Source organism: Leptopilina heterotoma, unplaced genomic scaffold (genome assembly GCF_015476425.1).
Source record: "Leptopilina heterotoma isolate Lh14 unplaced genomic scaffold, ASM1547642v1 Lhet_45, whole genome shotgun sequence".
Lineage (NCBI taxonomy): Eukaryota > Metazoa > Arthropoda > Insecta > Hymenoptera > Figitidae > Leptopilina > Leptopilina heterotoma.
This window is the reverse complement of record NW_025111086.1, coordinates 1,379,778-1,399,706: the sequence shown is the minus strand read 5'-3', so window position 1 is coordinate 1,399,706 and position 19,929 is coordinate 1,379,778. Positions and strand designations below refer to the sequence as shown.

The 19,929-nt window shown below is 23.6% G+C and overlaps 1 protein-coding gene across 2 annotated transcripts in view; it reads left to right on the top strand.

The window, feature by feature from the left end:
* LOC122507190 overlaps nucleotides 1-19,929 on the top strand; it is a 456,874-nt gene that overhangs the window by 103,425 nt on the left and 333,520 nt on the right. For both annotated transcript variants that reach the window (XM_043619783.1, XM_043619782.1), the window contains one exon: nucleotides 18,893-18,960. The gene's annotated coding sequence lies outside the window, so the exon portion shown is untranslated. The remainder of the gene's footprint in view (nucleotides 1-18,892; nucleotides 18,961-19,929) is intronic.

The window sequence follows — 19,929 nt, the reverse complement described above, 5'->3', positions numbered from 1 at the left end:
TAAAATTCTTCGCAGAAATTCAATTATAATCAAAAATTTTTTTAAATTCTTGTCAAAATGTCAATTATCTTTGGAAATAATAAAATTCTTCTTCGAAATTCAATTATTTTCACCAATTTTAATAAAATTCTTGGTAAAATTTCAATTATTTTCAAAAATATTTAAATTCTTCTATTAAATTCAATTATTTTCAAAAATAATAAAATTCTTCGCAGAAATTCAATTATGTTCTAAAATTTTTTTAATGTCTCGTCAAAATTTCAATTATTATTAGAAATAATTAAATTCTTCTCCAAAATTCAATTATTTTCAAAAATTTTAATAAAATTTTTGCTAAAATTTCAATTATGTTCTAAAATTTTTTTAATGTCTCGTCAAAATTTTAATTATTATTAGAAATAATTAAATTCTTCTCCGAAATTCAATTATTTTCACCACAATTTTAATAAAATTCTTGGTAAAATTTCAATTATTTTCAAAAATAATTAAATTCTTCTATAAAATTCAATTATTTTCAAAAATAGTAAAATTCTTCGCAGAAATTCACTTATGTTCTAAAATTCTTTTTAAATTCTCGTCAAAATTTCAATGTTCACTAGAAATAATAAAATTCTTCTCCGGAATTTAATTATTTTCAATAATTGTAATAAATAAAATTGTAATAAAAATTTCACAGGAATTTCATTATTTAAAAATTTTTTTTTATAAATTTCTTCGCAACCATTCAATTATTTTTATAAATAATAAAAATTTTACGGGAATTAAATTATTTTTGTAATTAATAAAATTCTATTTAGGAATTCAATTATTTTCATAAATATAATAAAACACATTGCAGAATTTCATCTATTTTTAATACAATTTTAATCGAATTCCTCGAAAAATTTCTTAAAAATTTTATTAAAATTTGTCAAAAGAATTCAGTTATTTAATAATTTACAGATAGAATTCTTTATATAAGAATTCAATTTTAAGAAACATGCAATTATTCAATAAATTGCCATTTTTGTATTTAAATAATTGAATTCTAGTAAAATTTTCTCATAAACATTAATTTAAAAGTGGATTTCAGTTAAAAATTTAGATTATAATTGAATTTTAAAAGCATTAGTAGCGTACATTTTTAGAAATAATTGAATTTTGAAAAGGTTTCAGATTAAAATCTTTGAAAAATTGATTTTTTCATTTTTATTTTTTTCATTTTTTTTGTAGCTAACAATTCTGTGGAATTAATTTTTTTTTTTTTAAACTTTAATTGCGGATTTTTTAAAAATTATTTAAAGTTTTTATTTTCTAATATATATTTAATTGAAGAATTTACGAATACTTGAAATTTTGTAAAATTGAATTGTAAACAAATGAATTTGAAAATTCTTGAAGAACTTTTCCAAAAATTATTAATAATAACGGATTTATGTTTGTTTAGTTAAGAACAGGAAAAAAAATTTAATTTTGGAAAAGTTAAAAATTATTGCAGAAATTCAATTATTTTCAAAAGTAATATTTTTCGCAAAAATGAAATTTTGTTCAAAAATAATAAAATTTATCAGAGAATTTCAATTATTTTTAATACAATTTGAATCAAATTTCTTAAAAAATGTAATTATTCTTAAAAATGTTATTAAAATTCTTTGAAAGAATTCAATTATTTGAAAATTTGTTGATAATGATTGTTTATGAAAATTGAATTTTAAGAAACATTCAATTATTCAATAAATTATTTATTTGCATTTTGTTTGTATTTAAAATAATTGAATTCTAGTAGAATTTTCTAATAAAAATTGATTTAAAAATTAATTTCAGTTAAAATTTTAGATAATAATTGAATACTAAAAGCAATATAGCGTGAATTTTTAGAAATAATTGAATTTTGAAATTTATTTTTTTTTTGAAAAAGTTTAATTGAATTTTTTTAATATTATTTTAAGTTTTTATTTCCCAATTTTTATTTAATTGAAGAATTTACGAATAATTGAAATTGAATATTGCAAACAAATGGATTTGAAAATTGTCACAGAACTTTTTCGAAAATCATTAATAATAATCGATTTAAAGAAGAATTTTAGTTAAAAATTCTTGTAAATAATAATTGAATTGTAAATGAGTTTATCACTAGGTCATGTTTTATAGTTATGAAAAATTTAATTTAATTTTAAAAAATTTTAAAGTAAAATGTTTTAAGTAAAATGTTCTCTTATTTGACTCGGATTGGTTAAATTTTTGTCAGTGATTAGTCCGTAAATGCAAAAATTCAGTCACTGATTCAAATAGTATTATTTTACTATAATGAAATAGTTAATAATGACTAATTATTAGTTAAATTCACTTTTAGATTATGTAAAAATGACTGATACTATTAATTAGTGATTCTCTACTAATAATTAATTATTTTTTACTAATTGCTGAAGCAAAAAGCCATCCACGATTTTACTAATAATTAATTATTTTTAACTAATTCAGATTTAGAGAGTGGTCTGTAATTTTTCATTTTTGGTCCGTAAAGTCCGGATTTTTAAATACTTTTACTGGTTCGAGCCCTGCTACACAGTTTTTCTAAGGATATCAAATTGAGACAAAAATTTATCATACAACAAAAATAAGTTCCTAAAAATAGAAGAATACAAAAAGTCAATTAAAGTAAAATAACTTTGGAAATAAAGCACAAAAAAAAGCACTTTACACATAACGTATCGCATTGAACGTTTGAGAATTACACTGAATACTGGAGAATTAGTGCGCACATTTGATTCAGGGTTAATTTTGAAACAAGTGGAGTTAATTCTTTGATCATGTATATATAGGAATCTATTTATCACATTAGATTATACACGGACATATAGACACACACACACACACACACACACACACACACACACACACACACATACATACACACAAACACAGTTACAGTGGATAGGATAGCAAGCACGTCCCATTACCTAATACATATCGACAAAGCCCCGATAAAGCTACGCGATATTCACTATCAGTGAATTCCTATCTTCGTCAGCAGCGGTGTGCCCACAACAGAACAGCAATTACTTTCGCAATAGTCGCAGATGACGTTGCTTGTCCATTGTTCCAACAAGCGATTAGGTGTGTTCTGCCCTTATCTATGACATTGGGGTGAACGACTATTTCGCCAGGACAATGACTGAATCGATGTCAACTCCTCAGATCTAAACCAGCAATCGAATGAACTCGACGGGTGATCTTGTTTCAAAATTTCCCTCATACGTTCTTTTAACAATATTGAAAACACTATGATGTGAATAATAATAATCGTCCGATAATCACTGACTTTTGGTTTCGAATTTCTGTTATGGAGAATTCAGGCTTCTAACTTATGTACTAAAACCTATTATTTACTACTTTTTTTACGTTATGCTACTATTTGGGTACTTTTTTTAGATTTCAGCCAATAAAAGCTACTACACTCCAACGCCGGTTTAACGGACTATGTAGGGGAGTTGTCCGTTAAAGCGAACAATACTAATCAGCGTTGGAGTGTATTTCTGTTTTTTTTTTTTTTTTTTTTTTGAGAATTTCCACTACTTTAAATTGGCTAATACTAGAAATAAAAAAACTATTCTCAAAAATTATAATCAAACTCTTTAAAACGATTCAATTACTTTTAAAACATATTCCAAATTCAATTATTTTCAACCTATTTTCATAAAATTTCGCAAAAGAATTCAATAATTTAAAAAAAAAATTGATAACATTCATCCAAAATTCAATTATTTTCATAAATAATAAAACTCATCGAAGAATTTCAATTATTTTTAATACTATACAGAAATTCAATTCTTTTTAAATATTCATAAATAATAAAATTCATCTCAGGAATTCAATTATTTTTGAAAAATTTTAATAAAATTCTCAGCAACAGCAACTATACAATTATTTTCATAACTAATAAAATTCATGGCAAAATTTCAATTATTTTTAAACATTTTAATAAAATTTTTCTCAATAATTCAATTATTTTCAAAAATAATAAAATTCTTCTCAGGAATTCAATTATTTATGAAAAATTTAATACAATTCTCAGCAACTATTCAATTATTTTCATAAATAATAAAATTTATCGCAAAATTTCAATTATTTTCAAACATTTTAATAAAATTTTTCTCAATAATTCAATTATTTTCAAAAATAATAAAATTTTTCTCAGAAATTCAATTATTTATGAAAAATTTAATACAATTTTCAGCAACTATTCAATTATTTTCATAAATAATAAAATTTATCGCAGGATTTCAATTATTTTTAAACATTTTAATAAAATTTTTCTCAATAATTCAATTATTTTCAAAAATAATAAAATTCTTCTCAGGAATTCAATTATTTATGAAAAATTTAATAAATGTCTCAGGAACTATTCAATTATTTTCATAAATAATAAAATTCATCCCCAAATTTTAATTATGTTTAATACAATTTTGCAGGAATTGATCAAAAAATGTAATTATTCTTAAATATTTAATTTTAATCCCTGGAGAATTATTAAAAGAATTTTTTTTTATTCTTTGAGAAAATTGAATTATTTAAAAAAATATTAGAATTTTTAACACGAATTCAATTATTTTCAAATATTTTAATAAAATTGTTCGAAAGAAATAATTTATTTTAAATACAATTTTAATTATATTTTTTTAAAAATAATTCAATTATTCTTTTAGATGTTAATAAAATTCTTTCCAAAAATTCAATTATTTACATAAAGAATTCAATTATTAAAGATAAATAAGCAAATTATTCCCGAAAATTCAATTATTTTAAGGCATTTTATAAAAATTCTTTAAAAAATTCAATTATTTACAGAAATAATTCTTCTAAAGAATTCAATTGAGGCCTTGGATCCAATAACTCGCCCGACGCTCGGAGGAACGCGCAATTGCCAGTCAGTGAGCAGTGAGCGTCTCTGGGCCACTCACTGCTACCCGACTGGTATTAGCGCGTGTCTTCGAGCGTCGGGCGAGTTATTGGATCCAAGGCCTCAATTATTAAAGATAAATAAGCAAATTATTCCCGAAAATTCAATTATTTTAAGGCATTTTATAAAAATTCTTTAAAAAATTCAATTATTTTCATAAATAACAATATTCATCAGAAGAATTCAATTATTTTTAAAAGTCTAAAAAATTTCTTCTTAGAAATTAAATTATTTAGAAAAATTCTAATAAAATCATTCGTCAGAATTCAATTATTTTTTATAAATAATAAAATGCTTTTTTGGATTTTAATTATTTAAAAAAAAAATTTAATAAATTACCACACAGACATTTAATTATTGTCAAAAAATTTAATAGAATTCTTTGTAAAATTTAATTATTTTTAAAATCTTTTCGCATTTCAATGATTTTCAGTATCTACTATTTTTATAAAATTTCCAAATAGAATTCAATTATTTAAAAATTTGTTGTAAAAATCTTCCTAATAATTCAATTCTTTTTATATGAAGAATAAAAATTTCTCGCAGGAATTTAATTATTTAAATTAGAATTTCCATGAAATTAGTCGAAAGAAATTAATTATTTAAAAAATTTTTATAAAATTCCTCACAAGAATTAAATTTCTTTTATAAATATTTAAATTCTTTCATGAATAATAAAATTCTTTGCAGGAATTCAATTTATTATCAGTAGGATAAGAAAGAAAGAAATATTTTTGATGAAAATTAGGAAAAAGTCAGGAAAATAAAATATAAAATGGAATTTTTTGCAGTTTTGTGAAGTTTCTAAAACGGGTTTTTTTGGTCATGAAGTTTATATTTTCAATGCTACTTTTTTACTATTTTTTTTTTTTAGTTTCAAAGCTAATTTTTTACTATTTTTTCTAAAATTAATTATCAAGTGTGAAGTGTGAGAATTACTTCAACTTTAGATTTTTATGAAGATAAAGTCCGCATTATTTTGAAAGATAATTACACTGAGAAAACATACTTAATTCAAATGGAAAAATAATTTTAAGTGATTTTGTTTAATTGAAATTAGTTTGTAAGCTTAATCCCAATATATAGAAAAGTTGATTATTAATAATTTAAAATCAACCATAACTAATGTTTGAATTCAAGTTATTATTTCCTTAAATAAATCAAAAAATATGTTTGATTTAAACTTAAATATGTTTGACTGTATAGCAAAGATATTTTAAGTTTGATTTAAACAAAAAATAGGTTTGAATCAAATAAATCGTTTTCTCAGTGTATATTTGGATTCGAACAATATTTAAATTTAGTTTAAATTTAGATCTATTCGAGGAATAGAAATAGGATTTTCTATTCGATGAGGGATTTCAGTTCTAGAGAGGAGATATTGAATATAATTCCCACTTAGGGAATTAGAATTCGATATTAGGTTATTTGGGAATTGTTTTCTTTTTTTGGGGTCGCATTGAAGGCAGTGTCTTTGCACTGGATGGATATCAATGCATCTCACGCTGGTGGCTTCTGTGTGGAATGTACACGATGCAAGGGAGGAACGTGTATCCCCCATGCCATAAAGCTTCCGTTGTCTTACGTTATTGCATGTGACAGACGCGTCTCCGACGCGGCTGGCGTTCGCTATTACGACTGGTGTGCGCTAGATAATGCTCACAGCTTTAGCACTTGGTCCTCTCAAAAGAAATCCAACTTTAAAAGCCCAGAGAAAATATAGAAGTAATTTATTCTCCAGTCACAATAAAAAAAAATTTTTGAATGACTCTGGGTAAAATTGGAAATCATTTGGTTTTTAATCTGTTAATTATCCGGAGAAAAGCTATAAAGAAATCAAAAGCTAAAGAAATCAAAAACAAAGGAAATTAATAATAACGAAAAATTAAAAACTCACGAAATGAAAATAGCCAAAAAAGGAAATTCCTCTTTAAAGCTCATATTTGGAACACTTTTTTTTCAGAATATTGCTCGAGGCAAATAACTGTCCTCCAGCTTATATTGGTTTAATGCCCCTAGGTTACAAGCAGACAACAACGTTTCTCAAATTCATGTCCAGCGAAGTACGATCGATGAGAATCCCGCTCTCTCTCTCTATCTCTGTATTAGAATATTGTGTTGATAAATAATCGACAGTCTATATCGATAAACATCGCGATTTACAAGTACCAATGATGTGATGAATCGATTGCTCCGCTTTACATTCTCCTGCAACACTACTGCAGTTGATTTCATGCCCTGGAAGTATGTATACTACACCCCATGCCAAATGCATTTTCGTGATCAAATTTCACAACATTCTATACATTGAAAAGCTCCATTGTATTCGAAAATTTACCCAAAATTTCCAATATTTATCAAAAGCGACCAAAGAAACTATATATAAAATTCGAGAGGACGCAAGGAAAATATTAATTGATCAAATAATTTTAATTGCTAACGATATACGAACTCATAATATCAATTTTTTTTTTTTTTTTGACTTAATATACACGTTCGTGTAAGTAAATAACATAATAATCGCAGCCATTAAATATTTATGGTCTTGGATGTTCTACTCAGAGTCAAGGTAATATAATGTCCAAAGGCATTAACGTCAATTTGATATAGCAGCTATTATATCACTAATAATTGTTTATCCGATAAGTTACAGTTCATCCTCTTCAGGGAATCAACATCTTGCTCGATTATGTTCTCATCGCATATTTAATAAATTTCCTGATTTATGTCCTGCCCAACTTTTGGTTATCTATACATATATGTACTGACACACAACGTGTGAAGCATTATGTGAGCGATATAACACTGTAATTTCAGAGTGACATTACTATTGCAGCACCATTCTCGTGTAATACATTTCCAAATGATTTATAACGTTCTGTTTAGCGGAGTGAAAAACAAAACTAAATAAAAATAAAAAAAAAAAAAAAAAATGGGAGGAAGAAGAAAAACAGTGAAACGAGAAGTACAACATGTGACGTGTAATGAAAACAGTTGCATATCCCAATGCATACAATGTGGTATTTTGAAACCCTCATTTCTATGTACGTGTCATATTTTTATGCTCGCTATCTCTTTTTTTACAACATCGTATATTGCTTTGAATTTCGTAAAAGTGAAACTAGTTGTTTTATTTTCTTCGAAAAAAAGAAATTATTATATTTAAGAAAATACAGGGTTGACACGAAAAAATTTAATTCTTCTTCTTCCCTGATATCCGCAGACAAAATCTTGACTTTTTCCCTGAAACTAAAGAATATTATTATTTTTCCTTAGGAATTAAAATTCTTTAAAATATTCGAATTCTAAACTTTTTGAAATTCAACAAATTATAAGAATATTTACTACAAAACATGAAGATATCGATCACTTCGAGTCTTCGACTTCGATCGCTTTCTTCATGTTTTTTGTAATAAAAATAATCAGTGCTGCAAGATTGGAAGATTTTTCTTCAAATCTGAAGAAAATTAAAGCAATCTACGATATTTGGAGAATTTGTAGAAATATTGTAAAAACCTGAAGATTTTTTGAAAATTTTGCGAAGACTCTATGTATCAAGTAATAATGAAAATATTTATAAACATATTTAAATAATATTAAGAAACCGCTTTTTAAAGATAAATTACAATTTTTGTTCTTTACATTCTTATGATTATAATAATAAACATAATAATTATTAATTACTATCGTAAATGTTACTGTTCCATTTATTATTTTGCAAATTAAAAAATTTTATATTTTCAAATATAAACATTCATTTTTGAATAATTTCAGATTCAAAATTTAAAAAATTCACCTTTTAACTACATAAATTAACTATTTTTGTTTCTTATTTTTAAAAATGTTATTAACATTTTTCGCCTGAATTCAATTATTTAACAAAAAATTTCAATGATAAGAATTAAGTTATTTTCAAAAATCTTAATAAAATATTCTTTGGAAGAATTCAATTATTTAAAACAGTAAAATTAGTCGCAGAAATTCAATTATTTTCAAAACAATTTTAATCAAATTTCACGAAAACATTCAATTATTTAAAAAATTTGTTAATAAAATTCTTGTTAAGAATTAAATTATTTTCAATAATTTTAATAATATTCTTTGAAAGAATTTGATTCTTCTTATAAATAATAATATTTTTTGCGAGAATTCAATATTATTTTGAATACAATTTTAATTAAATTTTCTCGAAAGAATTCAATTATTAAAAAAAAATTTATAAAAATCAAATGACTAATTACTTTTAAATTTTTCGATAAAAACTTTGCAAAAATTTAGTGATTTTCGGTGCATTAATTTTTAAAATTCAAAACTTTGAAAAAGAAAATTTATTAAAAAAGTTGAGAAGTAAACAAAAATTAACTTCAAACTGCGAACAGATTCAAACACAACAATATTAATTTATTTTTTTTAAATTATTTGCTTAAAATTCAATTTTATGAAATTTCGATTATTCAGAAACTCTTCAATTAAATTTATTTTAGATAATAAAAACTTCAAATAATTACAAAAAAAAATTCCATAAAACTTATTCAAGAAAATTAATTCTACAGAATTACACAGGCCGACAAAATTTCATCAATTGCATGTTGCCTAAAATGTTATTGCTGATTCTTATAGGATTTTGTCCGTAGAATCCAAATTTGACCTTGAAAATATTGGATTGGCTCTAGTTTTCAAGCAACTTACGTTTCAATACGCAAAATACGCATTTTTGGCATTTTTTGAATAAATGTAAAACCAAATACCGAAACAGTAAATTTGTCCGCATAGGACCAAATTAAAGCTTAAATACTACATATAAATCTGCTACGAAATATAAAAATTAAAAATTTCGGACTAATTTTTAAAAATAGTTTACACCTTTATGATAAAAATGACAATTAAAAAAAAATTCTCCATATTGAATGCGCCATTTTGAATATTAAAATCTGAATACAGATTTCTAAGCAGCGACTACAAATACCCCCGGAGAGACTAATTTTTACTTAATTTGTCTTACCTGGTGAAAAGTAATGTTATTTTCAATACGTTTATGAAACAGCGTATGTTCCATTGGACATTAAAGGTTAAAGCGTATATAAATTAAATTTTTTGTTTTTGGATATTAAAGAGCAGTATTTAAGCTGTAATTTGGTCCTATGCGGACAGATTTACTGTTTCGATATTTGGTTTTACATTCATTCAAAATATGCCAAAAATGCGTAATTTGCGTATTGGAACGTAAATTGCTTGAAAAATAGAGCCAATCCAATATTTTCAAGGTCAAATTCGGATTCTACGGACAAAATCCTATAAGAATTGGCTTTCATTGGTTGGGCAACAAAATTTTGTTGGCCTGTGTTATTAATTAAAATTATGGAAAATTCAAATTTTCAAAGATTTTAATTAGAAATCTTTTTAAAATTTATTTATTTCTAAAAATTTACTCTCTAATGCTTCTAATATTCAATTATAATCTCAAATTTTAACTAAAAACTATTTTTAAATTAATTTTTCTCAGAAAATTCTACTAGAATTAAATTATTTAAATACAAAAAAACAATTTATTGAATTATTATTACAATTAATAATAATTTATTATTTATTTATTTAATTTACTATTTATTTAGCATGTAAATCTTTTCAAAATTCAATTATTTATAAAAATTCATGCTTTAATATTCCATTATTATCTTAAAATTTAATTCTTATAAAGAATTTTATTTTAATTTTATTTTTATTTTAAATTTTTAAATAATTGAATTCTTTTGACGAATTTTAATAAAATTTTTGAAAATAATTGAAATATTGCCATGAATTTTATTAAAGTTTTTTGAAAATAATTGAATTTCAGAGAAGAATTTGATTATTTATAAAGAAAATTGTAATTTTAACGAGAATTTAAAAAAAAAAAATTTTAATAATTAAACTTCTGCGAAGAAATTTATTAAAATTTTTTTTATAAATAATTGAATTCGTTTGGAAAATTTTATTAAAATAGGATCTAGATATAGAAAGTATGAATTATTATTTTCTAGAATTTTTAACTATAAAATTATTTTTTAAATAAATTATTTTTAATAATTTTAAAAAAAAAATTTTTGAGAATTTTCAAATCTATTTTTTTAAAATTCAATTTTATGAAATTTTGATTATTCAGAAACTCTTCAATTAAATTTATTTTAGATAATAAAAACTTCAATTAATTGAAAAAAAAATTCAATTAAACTTATTCAAAAAAAATTAATTCTACACAATTGTTAGTTAAAAGTATGGAAAATTCAAATTTTCAAAGATTTTAATTAGAAATCTTTTCAAAATTCAATTATTTATGAAAATTCATGCTATAATGCACTTAATATTCAATTCTTTATCTTAAAATTTAATTTTTATGAAGAATTTTATCATTAAATTTTTAATTAATTCAATTCTTTAGACGAATTTAGACGAATCTGTAAAAATTTTTATTATTTATGAAAATAATTGAATTCATAGAAAGAATTTGTCAAAATTTATTTTAAATAATTGAATTATTTTGGAAAACCTCATTAAAATAGTAGATAATGAAAATTATTGAATTGCTGCAAAATTTTTGAAAATTATTGAAATATTGCCAAGAGTGTTATTAAAATTTTTGAAAATAATTGAATTTCAGAGAGGAATTTGATTATTTATAAAAAAAATTGTAATTTTTACGAGAATTTAAAAAATTTTTTAAACATAATTGAATTTCTGCGAAGAATTTTATTAAAAAATTTTTTTTTATAAATAATTGAATTTCAGCAAAGAATTTCATTATTTGTGACTGTCCACGAGAAAACAGGGCTTAGCTTTCACAGGGCTAGTGATTGAAAGAAGCAGAACGAAGGAATGCATACAATATAACATCTTTAAAACGTTGTATTGTCAAAAGTAATTGACAATTTACAACTTTTGATTTTTGCATTTGAAAAAGCAATATAAAATCTATCGATTAGCATAAAAAACTCAAAATGATTTTTTAGAGCTAAGCCCTGTTTTCTCGTGGACAGTCACATTTGTGAAATATAATTGAATATACTTGCAAACAATTTTTTGAAACTAGTTATATTTTTCGAAGAATTCATTTAAAATTGTATTAAAAATAATTGAAATCTTTAAAAAAAAAATTTATTCATTATGAAAATAAAATAATTCAATTGAATTCTTACAAGGAATTTTATTAAATTTTTTAAATAATTGAATTCGTGTGAAAAATTGTATTACTTGTAAAAAAAAATATTTGAATTCTTGCGAAAGATTTTATTAAAATGTAAATAATTTAATTTTTTTTTAAATTTTATAAAATTTAAATTTCTAAATTAGAGCTGTTTTTCGGTATTAAAATAGAACCAAATGACGATTTATAGTACCCAAAATTGGTACTAAATTGGTACCTTTCTTTTTACAGTGTATTCTTTAGGGTCAGGGAAAAAGTGAAAACTTTGTCTGGAAATCAGTGAAAACTGAAAAGTCATGTAAAATAAAAATTAATTTTTTGTGGCAACCCTGCTGTATGACAACCCTAAAAAGAAAATGCCATCAAAAGTCAATACAGTAGAGAAATTTTATAACTTGGAAGAGATAATATATATCCTAGAGTGTAAACAAGGATTTTTCATCAAGAACATGCCTTTAAGGAATGGAGCATACATGTGAGGGTAATGTTTGTGTGTGTTTTTATAAAGCTTATAAAAAGGGCTTCTTATATGGAGATGAAAAACGTGAAAAGAAAAGATTCCGCGGTTTAACTGATAGTACTTGAGGTTTTTTTTCTTCTTCTTCTTTCTCCTTTTTTTTTTGTACCAGTGTATCACGAATCTGTAGTTGAGTAAAAGGGAAGATCTTTGCACAGCATACAAATAAATAAAGCCAAAAGGAGGAGGCAGTCGCGTGACCAGGCGGTTCGGTTGGTTCGGGCGCTGGGGCATAACGTGAGAGAGTCTGTGGATCGATTCAGCCGCTCGAGTCGAGTCGAGTTGCGTCGCACCGAGTCGAGACTGTGCCTGCCTGCCTGCCTGCGTTACGACAGGGGTGCGCAAACCGAGGATCAAAAATTCTGTTATTTTCCACCTCTGGCTTTTTTTATTTTCATTTTTTTTAATACCCTCTTTCCGCACTCGTCGTTTTCAATCAGTTCTCTAATTCCTTCAAAAAAAAAAAAAATACTTTTTTTTGTTGATGTAATACACCCGATTTTTCAACTGTAAATAATATTCATCATGCTCTGTAATCTTTACATTTTGACACAAATACTGCAAAAAAAAAAAAAGATAGTTGATTTCAATTTTTTAAAGATGATTTTCGATGGTATTGGATTGAAAAATAGAACAACAAATCTGATGAGAAGCAATTCTCGGGGTAATTAAGTGAATCTTGTTGCGTGTAGGATTAGAGCGCGGCTTTAATGAAGGAAGCATTATTCCTGATGAGAATTGTGGAGGCATTCGAACTGTCGCATCCGCAACATATATTCGAGCGTTGGATGCCAGGCGCCTCTCCTGCAAACACGTTTGGTAATGGTGAGCTTTTCTCACCGTCGACGACACCTTACTGCCTCGAGCAACAGACATGCTGAAGGGTCTCAAAGTTTAAACCCCCAAAATTCCTTGGATAAATTCCCAAGCGCAAAATTACAATTTTGAAATTAGAAGATTGGTAAATTTTAGAAATTTAAATTTTTCTAAATTTAAAAATTGATATCTGCGCACCGCTGATTTTTTACAAAAAAAAACCCTTGTTTGTATTTATACAAAAGAGCAACCAATAGAGAACGCATTGAAACTACTATGCACTGGGAACAAAACTAATTTCATGAATTTCAATCATTGCTGCTTCATCCAAAATTGATATCATTACAATCGTGCACGAGATGCTTGTCATCCTGAACATTCTCCATACGGAATGTCTTCGCACAAAGAAAAATAAACTTTATTCTTTATACAGGCTTCGCACTCTTCTACTAAAAGCTATACTATTTGCTACTTTTTTGATATGAGGCTACTTTTTGGCTACTTTTTTGAGTCTAATGCTACTAAAAGCTACTTTTCTGAACAAATAGTCAAATTTAGATTTTTAGTTTTCACATTTCCATTTAACAACAGTGTTAAAATCTAAAATCGTTAATGAAAAACGACAGTTAATAAGATATTAGGAAATAATTTTACCGACATTTACTCTATCAATAGTGACTGATTATAAATTGTGTTTAGATTTTCTTGCAAATGATAACCTTTAAATTTCCTGTTTTTCCTGGCTTTGTCCTAATTTTTTCCGGTTTTATTTTCTCATCAAATTTAAATTTATTTGATTTCGAACATAAATAAATTTACAAATGGTTTCAAAAATTTGTATTAGATTTTTTATGAATAGTTAAATTGTTTTGACGAGATTCTTTAGATTTTTTGCCAATAATGTTTTTTTTAATAATTTTAATTAAAAATTTGAAAAATAATTGAATTAAACAAAGAATTTTTTCAATTTTTCAAAAAAAAAAACTTGTCTGTTCATAATTATAATTGAAAATTTGATTAATTCAATTTCATTAAAATTTTTGAAAATAATTGAATTGTAGAGAACAATTTAATTATTTATAAAAAATAATTGAAATTTCGAGGAGAATTTCAAAAAATTTTTAAACATAATTGAATTTCTGCGGAGAATTTTATTACTTTTGAAAATATTGAATTGTTTTTTTCGAATTTTATGGAAATTTATGAAAATAATTGAATTCTTGTGAAGAATATTTTTCAAAAATAATATTCAAAAGAATTTAGTAAATCTGAAAACTTTTGCTATTTATAAAAATAATTGAAATAATGTAATTCTTTCGATAAATTTTAATCAAATTTTTAAAAATAATTGCATTTTTCGACGAATTTGATTAAAATATTGTATTAAATATAATTCTATTTCTGCAATTTTCATTCTTTTAGAAAATAATTGAATATTCGTGTAGAATTTTGTCAAAATTGTTTTTAAGTAATTGAATTCTTGTGATTAATATAAATGAATTCTTGTTATTTATAGAAATAATTGAACTTTTACAATTAATTTTATTAAAATTCCTGAAAGTAATTTAGTTTTGTCGAAGTTTTACTATTTATGGAAATAATTGAATGTATTGCGAATAAATTTTTAAAAATAAAATTATAATTATACGGTGACTAACTTCCCTTGATTATTTTCGAAAAATTTAAATAAAATTCTTTAAAAGAAGTAAATTATTTGTAATAGAATGTAAAGAAATTTAAGTTACATTAAAAATTTTCAATTATTTGTTTATAAAAATTCAATTATCTTGAAATAACAGAATTAAAAAATCTTATTTTTCAAAATTTTCAAAAAAAACTTTGCGAAAATTAAATTTTATTAAAAAATTTGAAGTGTGTATCTTTTTTTTAAATTAACTAATAAAAATTTTAATTATTAATCTTCGCACTTAGAAACATGAATACATTAGAATGTGACTCTTTAAAAAATTCAATTATTTATCAATTATTAAATTAAAATACTTTGAAAATTCGATTTTTTAAAAAGTTTTTAATGAAATTCTTTAATTCTTCTTTTTGTCACCGAGGCTACTATTTCCTACTTTTTTTTGTCGTCGAGGCTACTTTTTCCTACTTTTTTTTAAACTCATAATGGAGTGCGAAGCCTGCTTATAGAATGAATCACTAATTTTGCTTTCTTGCGACTAGCAGATAAATTTTCAAATAAGAATCATTGTACTGTTCGAAAGCTCATTCTTGAAAGTATCAAATTGCAGTAAGTATACCAAAAATGTGGATCAAAGCACAAGATCGAAATTTTTTATATTATTAATTGATCCACTTTGGTATTAGTTTCAGAGTGTCAATGATTTTCAATAACTATACTATTTTAATAAAAATTTCCAAAACAATTCAATTATTTTTTTGATAAATAATAAAATTCTTCGCACAGAAATTCAATTATTTTCCAAAATATTAATTAAATTCTTGGCAATAATTCAATTATCTATATATAAAGTTATAAACAATATAATAAATTTTAAAATTATTTTTGTAATTTTTAGAAATGGTTAAATTTCAAAAATGCGTTAACATTGAAATCATTTGTAATATTTTAATTCCTGTAGACAAAATAAATAGGTATTTAAATATTTATTTTAAAAAAAATTATTCTATTTTTGAATGTAATTAAGAAATCATAAAAAAATTGTGTCGTCAAGTTTAATTTTTCGATAGCTACATTATCACTATACTTTTTTCTGTCTTTAATGTACTTTTTGCTACTTTTTTAAAATTAATTATCGAGTATGAAGCCTGCTAATTTTTAATTTCTCTTGTGTTTTTATTTTCTCTATAGTTTCTAATTCCTTAGTTTATCACGCCGTAAAAATGGTTCTAAATTGGAGCTGATTTCGGTATTAAAATAGAACCAAATTACTAGTACAAAAATTAGTACTTTTAACCCTCTGCCTAATAGTTAATTAAATAGTTTCTAATAGGGAAAAAAAACCAACTTCGAGAACAATATCGACTCCTTTCTCTTCAGTTTCCATTATTATTTCTCTTGAATTTGGATTATTCTTGAAAATACATAATACTTTATCAACTACTTGAATTAGGGGCAGTATATATGTATTCGAGTGCACGCTTATTTACCGGATATACGATACCAGTAAGCGGGAAGTAAGGGCTGTTTGAAAACCCGATACCTCACAGTTTTCTTTCACACCTGCTGCTGCAAAACACGTATTTGAGCAAATTAAATTTTGATCCCTTATCGTCCATGAATTTTCGAAGGAATAGTTCTTGAGAAAACTTTTATTTTTAACGATCATTATTTTATACACTTTCATTATTAATATGTAATTTGATTTATTTTATATTATTACAGTTGAATTTTCAATTTTGTTTTCTATTATTTTTTGTGGAATAAAAAAATGGTAAAAAGGAAAATAATTAAAATTTATTTATTTATTAATTCTTTACTAGAGAAAAATGTTCTTACAGGGTGTCCAGCTACCTTGAAAACCTTAAAAACCTTGAAAAGTACTTGAATTTTTTTTGCTCCTTGAAAACCTTGAAAACACCTTGAATTTTATGATAAAACCTTGAAAAATTAAAATTCTTTAAAATGAGATTTATTTCCTTGATGTTTTTTAAGTTGAATTCTCTTCAATATTTTAATTATCTTTACAAATATAAAAATTCTTCGCCGAAATTCAATTATATTCAAGAATTTTAATAAAATTCTTGTCAAAATTTCTATTATTTTCAAAATTTTTTAATAAAATTCAATTACGTTCAAAAATTTAAAAATATTTTCGTCAAAATTTCAATTACCTTTATATAAATAATAAAAATTCTTCTCCAAAATTTAATTATTATCAAAAATTTTAATAAAATTCTTCGCAAAATTTCAATTATCTTTAAAAATAATAAAAGTCTTCTTCGAAATTCAATTATTTTCAAAAAATTTTTTAAAACTCTTTGCAAAATTTCAATTATTTTCTAAAATTGTAATAAAATTCTCCGCAGAAATTCAATTATGTTCAAAAATTTCAATTATCTTTAAAAATAACAAAATTCTTCTCCAAACATCAATTATTTTTAATAATTTAAATTAATTTCTTCTAAAAATTCTAATTATTTTTAAAAAAATTTAATAAAATTCTTCGCAGAAATTCAATTATGTTGAAAAATTTAAAAATATTCTCATCAAAATTTAAATTATCTTTAAAAATAATAAAATTCAATTATTTTCAGGAATTTTAATAAAATTCATTGCAATATTAAATTACTTTCATAAATAATAGTATTTATCGCAAGAATTCAATTATTTTCTAAAATTTTAAGAAAATTCCTAAAAAAATACAATTATTTTCATAAATAACAATATTTACCACAAGAATTCAATTATTTTAAAAACGAATTAAATTTTTCGCAGAAATTCAATTATTTTCAAAAAATTGTGGTCAACAATTCAATTATCTTTATAAACAAATAACAATAATATTCGACAAAGTTCAATTATTTTGAGAAATTTTAATAAAATTCATTGCAAAATTCGATTATTTTCATAAATAATAGTATTCATCACAAGAATCAAAATATTTTCAAAAATTTTAATAAAAATAGAAAAAAAAATTTTACACAAACTTTTAATTATTTAAAAAAAATTTTACATTAATTCAATTATTTAAAATAGAATTTGTATAATTTTTTTTTGGCAAAAATCAATTATTTTAAAAATCTGCCATTAAATTCTTCGCAGTAATTCAATTATTTTCAAAAATTTTAATAAAATTCATTGCAAAATTTCAATTATTTACAAAAATTTTTCTTAATTCAATAATTCGTATATCAATTATTTTAATAGAAATTCTGAAAAGAATTCAATTATTTAAAAACAATTTTGATTGATGTTTCTTATAAACCGATGTTCTTTATATTTCTAATATTTTATCAATAAATTGTATTTAAAGTTATTTATGAATAACTGTTGTATGTGGAAGTTATAAAATTGTTTATAAGTACTCTCTAAATTTGAATTAGTAAAAATGTTTACTAATTTGAATTAGTGACTGACTTTTTGCTTTTTCATTAGTAAATTTCACTAAAAAATTAGTAGAAATGATTATTTATTAGTAAAATAAATTGAATTTACTAATTCAAAAGCAAAAAATCAGTCACTAAATCAAATTAGTAATCATTTTTACTAATTCAAATTTAGACAGTAAGTAAAAATTTACTATTTTGGACCTTGAAAACCTTGAAAAGTCCTTGAATTTTTTTTTTAAGAATTGCTGGTCACCCTGGTTCTTGTTTTTATTTTATTTTTTATATTTTATTTTCTTCTACTGGTAAATTATTAATGAGTTTGAATTTTTATCCATTAATAGCATTAGTATCATATCAGTTCGTTAAAAGATTTTTCCTTTAACTCTCTTTTCTTTCATTACAGATACTGGCGAATTCTTCCATAGTGTACACGGAAAAGGCACCCTTTTAACGACATTGCTGAAGAACAAGGTAAATACATGATAAATTGAAGCTACTTTCTTCAATATTTGAATAACTGATATCGGTACAAGTTCCTCCAATCACTGTAGTCAGATATACGTGAATTTATATATGTTACCGGCAAAGTATGTAATCAGGCATTTTATAAAATACCTAGGCAGTATATAAAATGCCTGTCTGTCTCAGGCAATGTGTATAAAAAAAAGATTTTCTATACATTGCCTAGGCATTATATAAAATGCCCACTAGACTTTAGGCAAAGTATAAAATTTAGTTTTATTTCAAATAATATACATTTTTCTGTTATAAAAATATTAACTTTCTTTTGTAATTTATTTGTTACAACACGGCATACTTGAATGACATTTCGACTGACACTGGACCTTATTTTTTATGCATAAATATTTGTTGCTTTGACAGTTTTTTACAAGAACATTTTACAAAACCTTGGCCTGTTCCTTTTTCTCGGTAGCTTTAACATTATTAACATCACTTATCAACTGCTTATACCGTTCGTCTGATAAAAATATACTGTTTTTTGCCATTGCATTTTTAATTTTAGAAAATTCGGAAAAAATCTATCCCTTGTCACCGAAACATTTCCTATTTCTGCACTCATTTTAAGTTCAAATTTATGTTTCTGCGACTGATTACCTCAAAATGTGAGAATTGACTGACAAAATTTGTATTTTCTGTTAATTAAGTATTATTCTTAAGAGTTAGAAATATTGAACTTCATTGTATAAAATTACTCACTGCTAACATGCAGCTATGTAAACATAGCTAAAATACTTATTGTTATATACTTATTATTTTCTATTTATAATAGAAAAATCGTGGAAAGTGTTTATAGAAAAAGGTAGACGTTTCAAGCTGCTGAGACTATTATATACTTTACCTTATGCTCGATGGGCATTTTATAAAATACCTAGGAATTTTATAAAATGCCTAGGCAATATATGAAAAAATAATTTAATT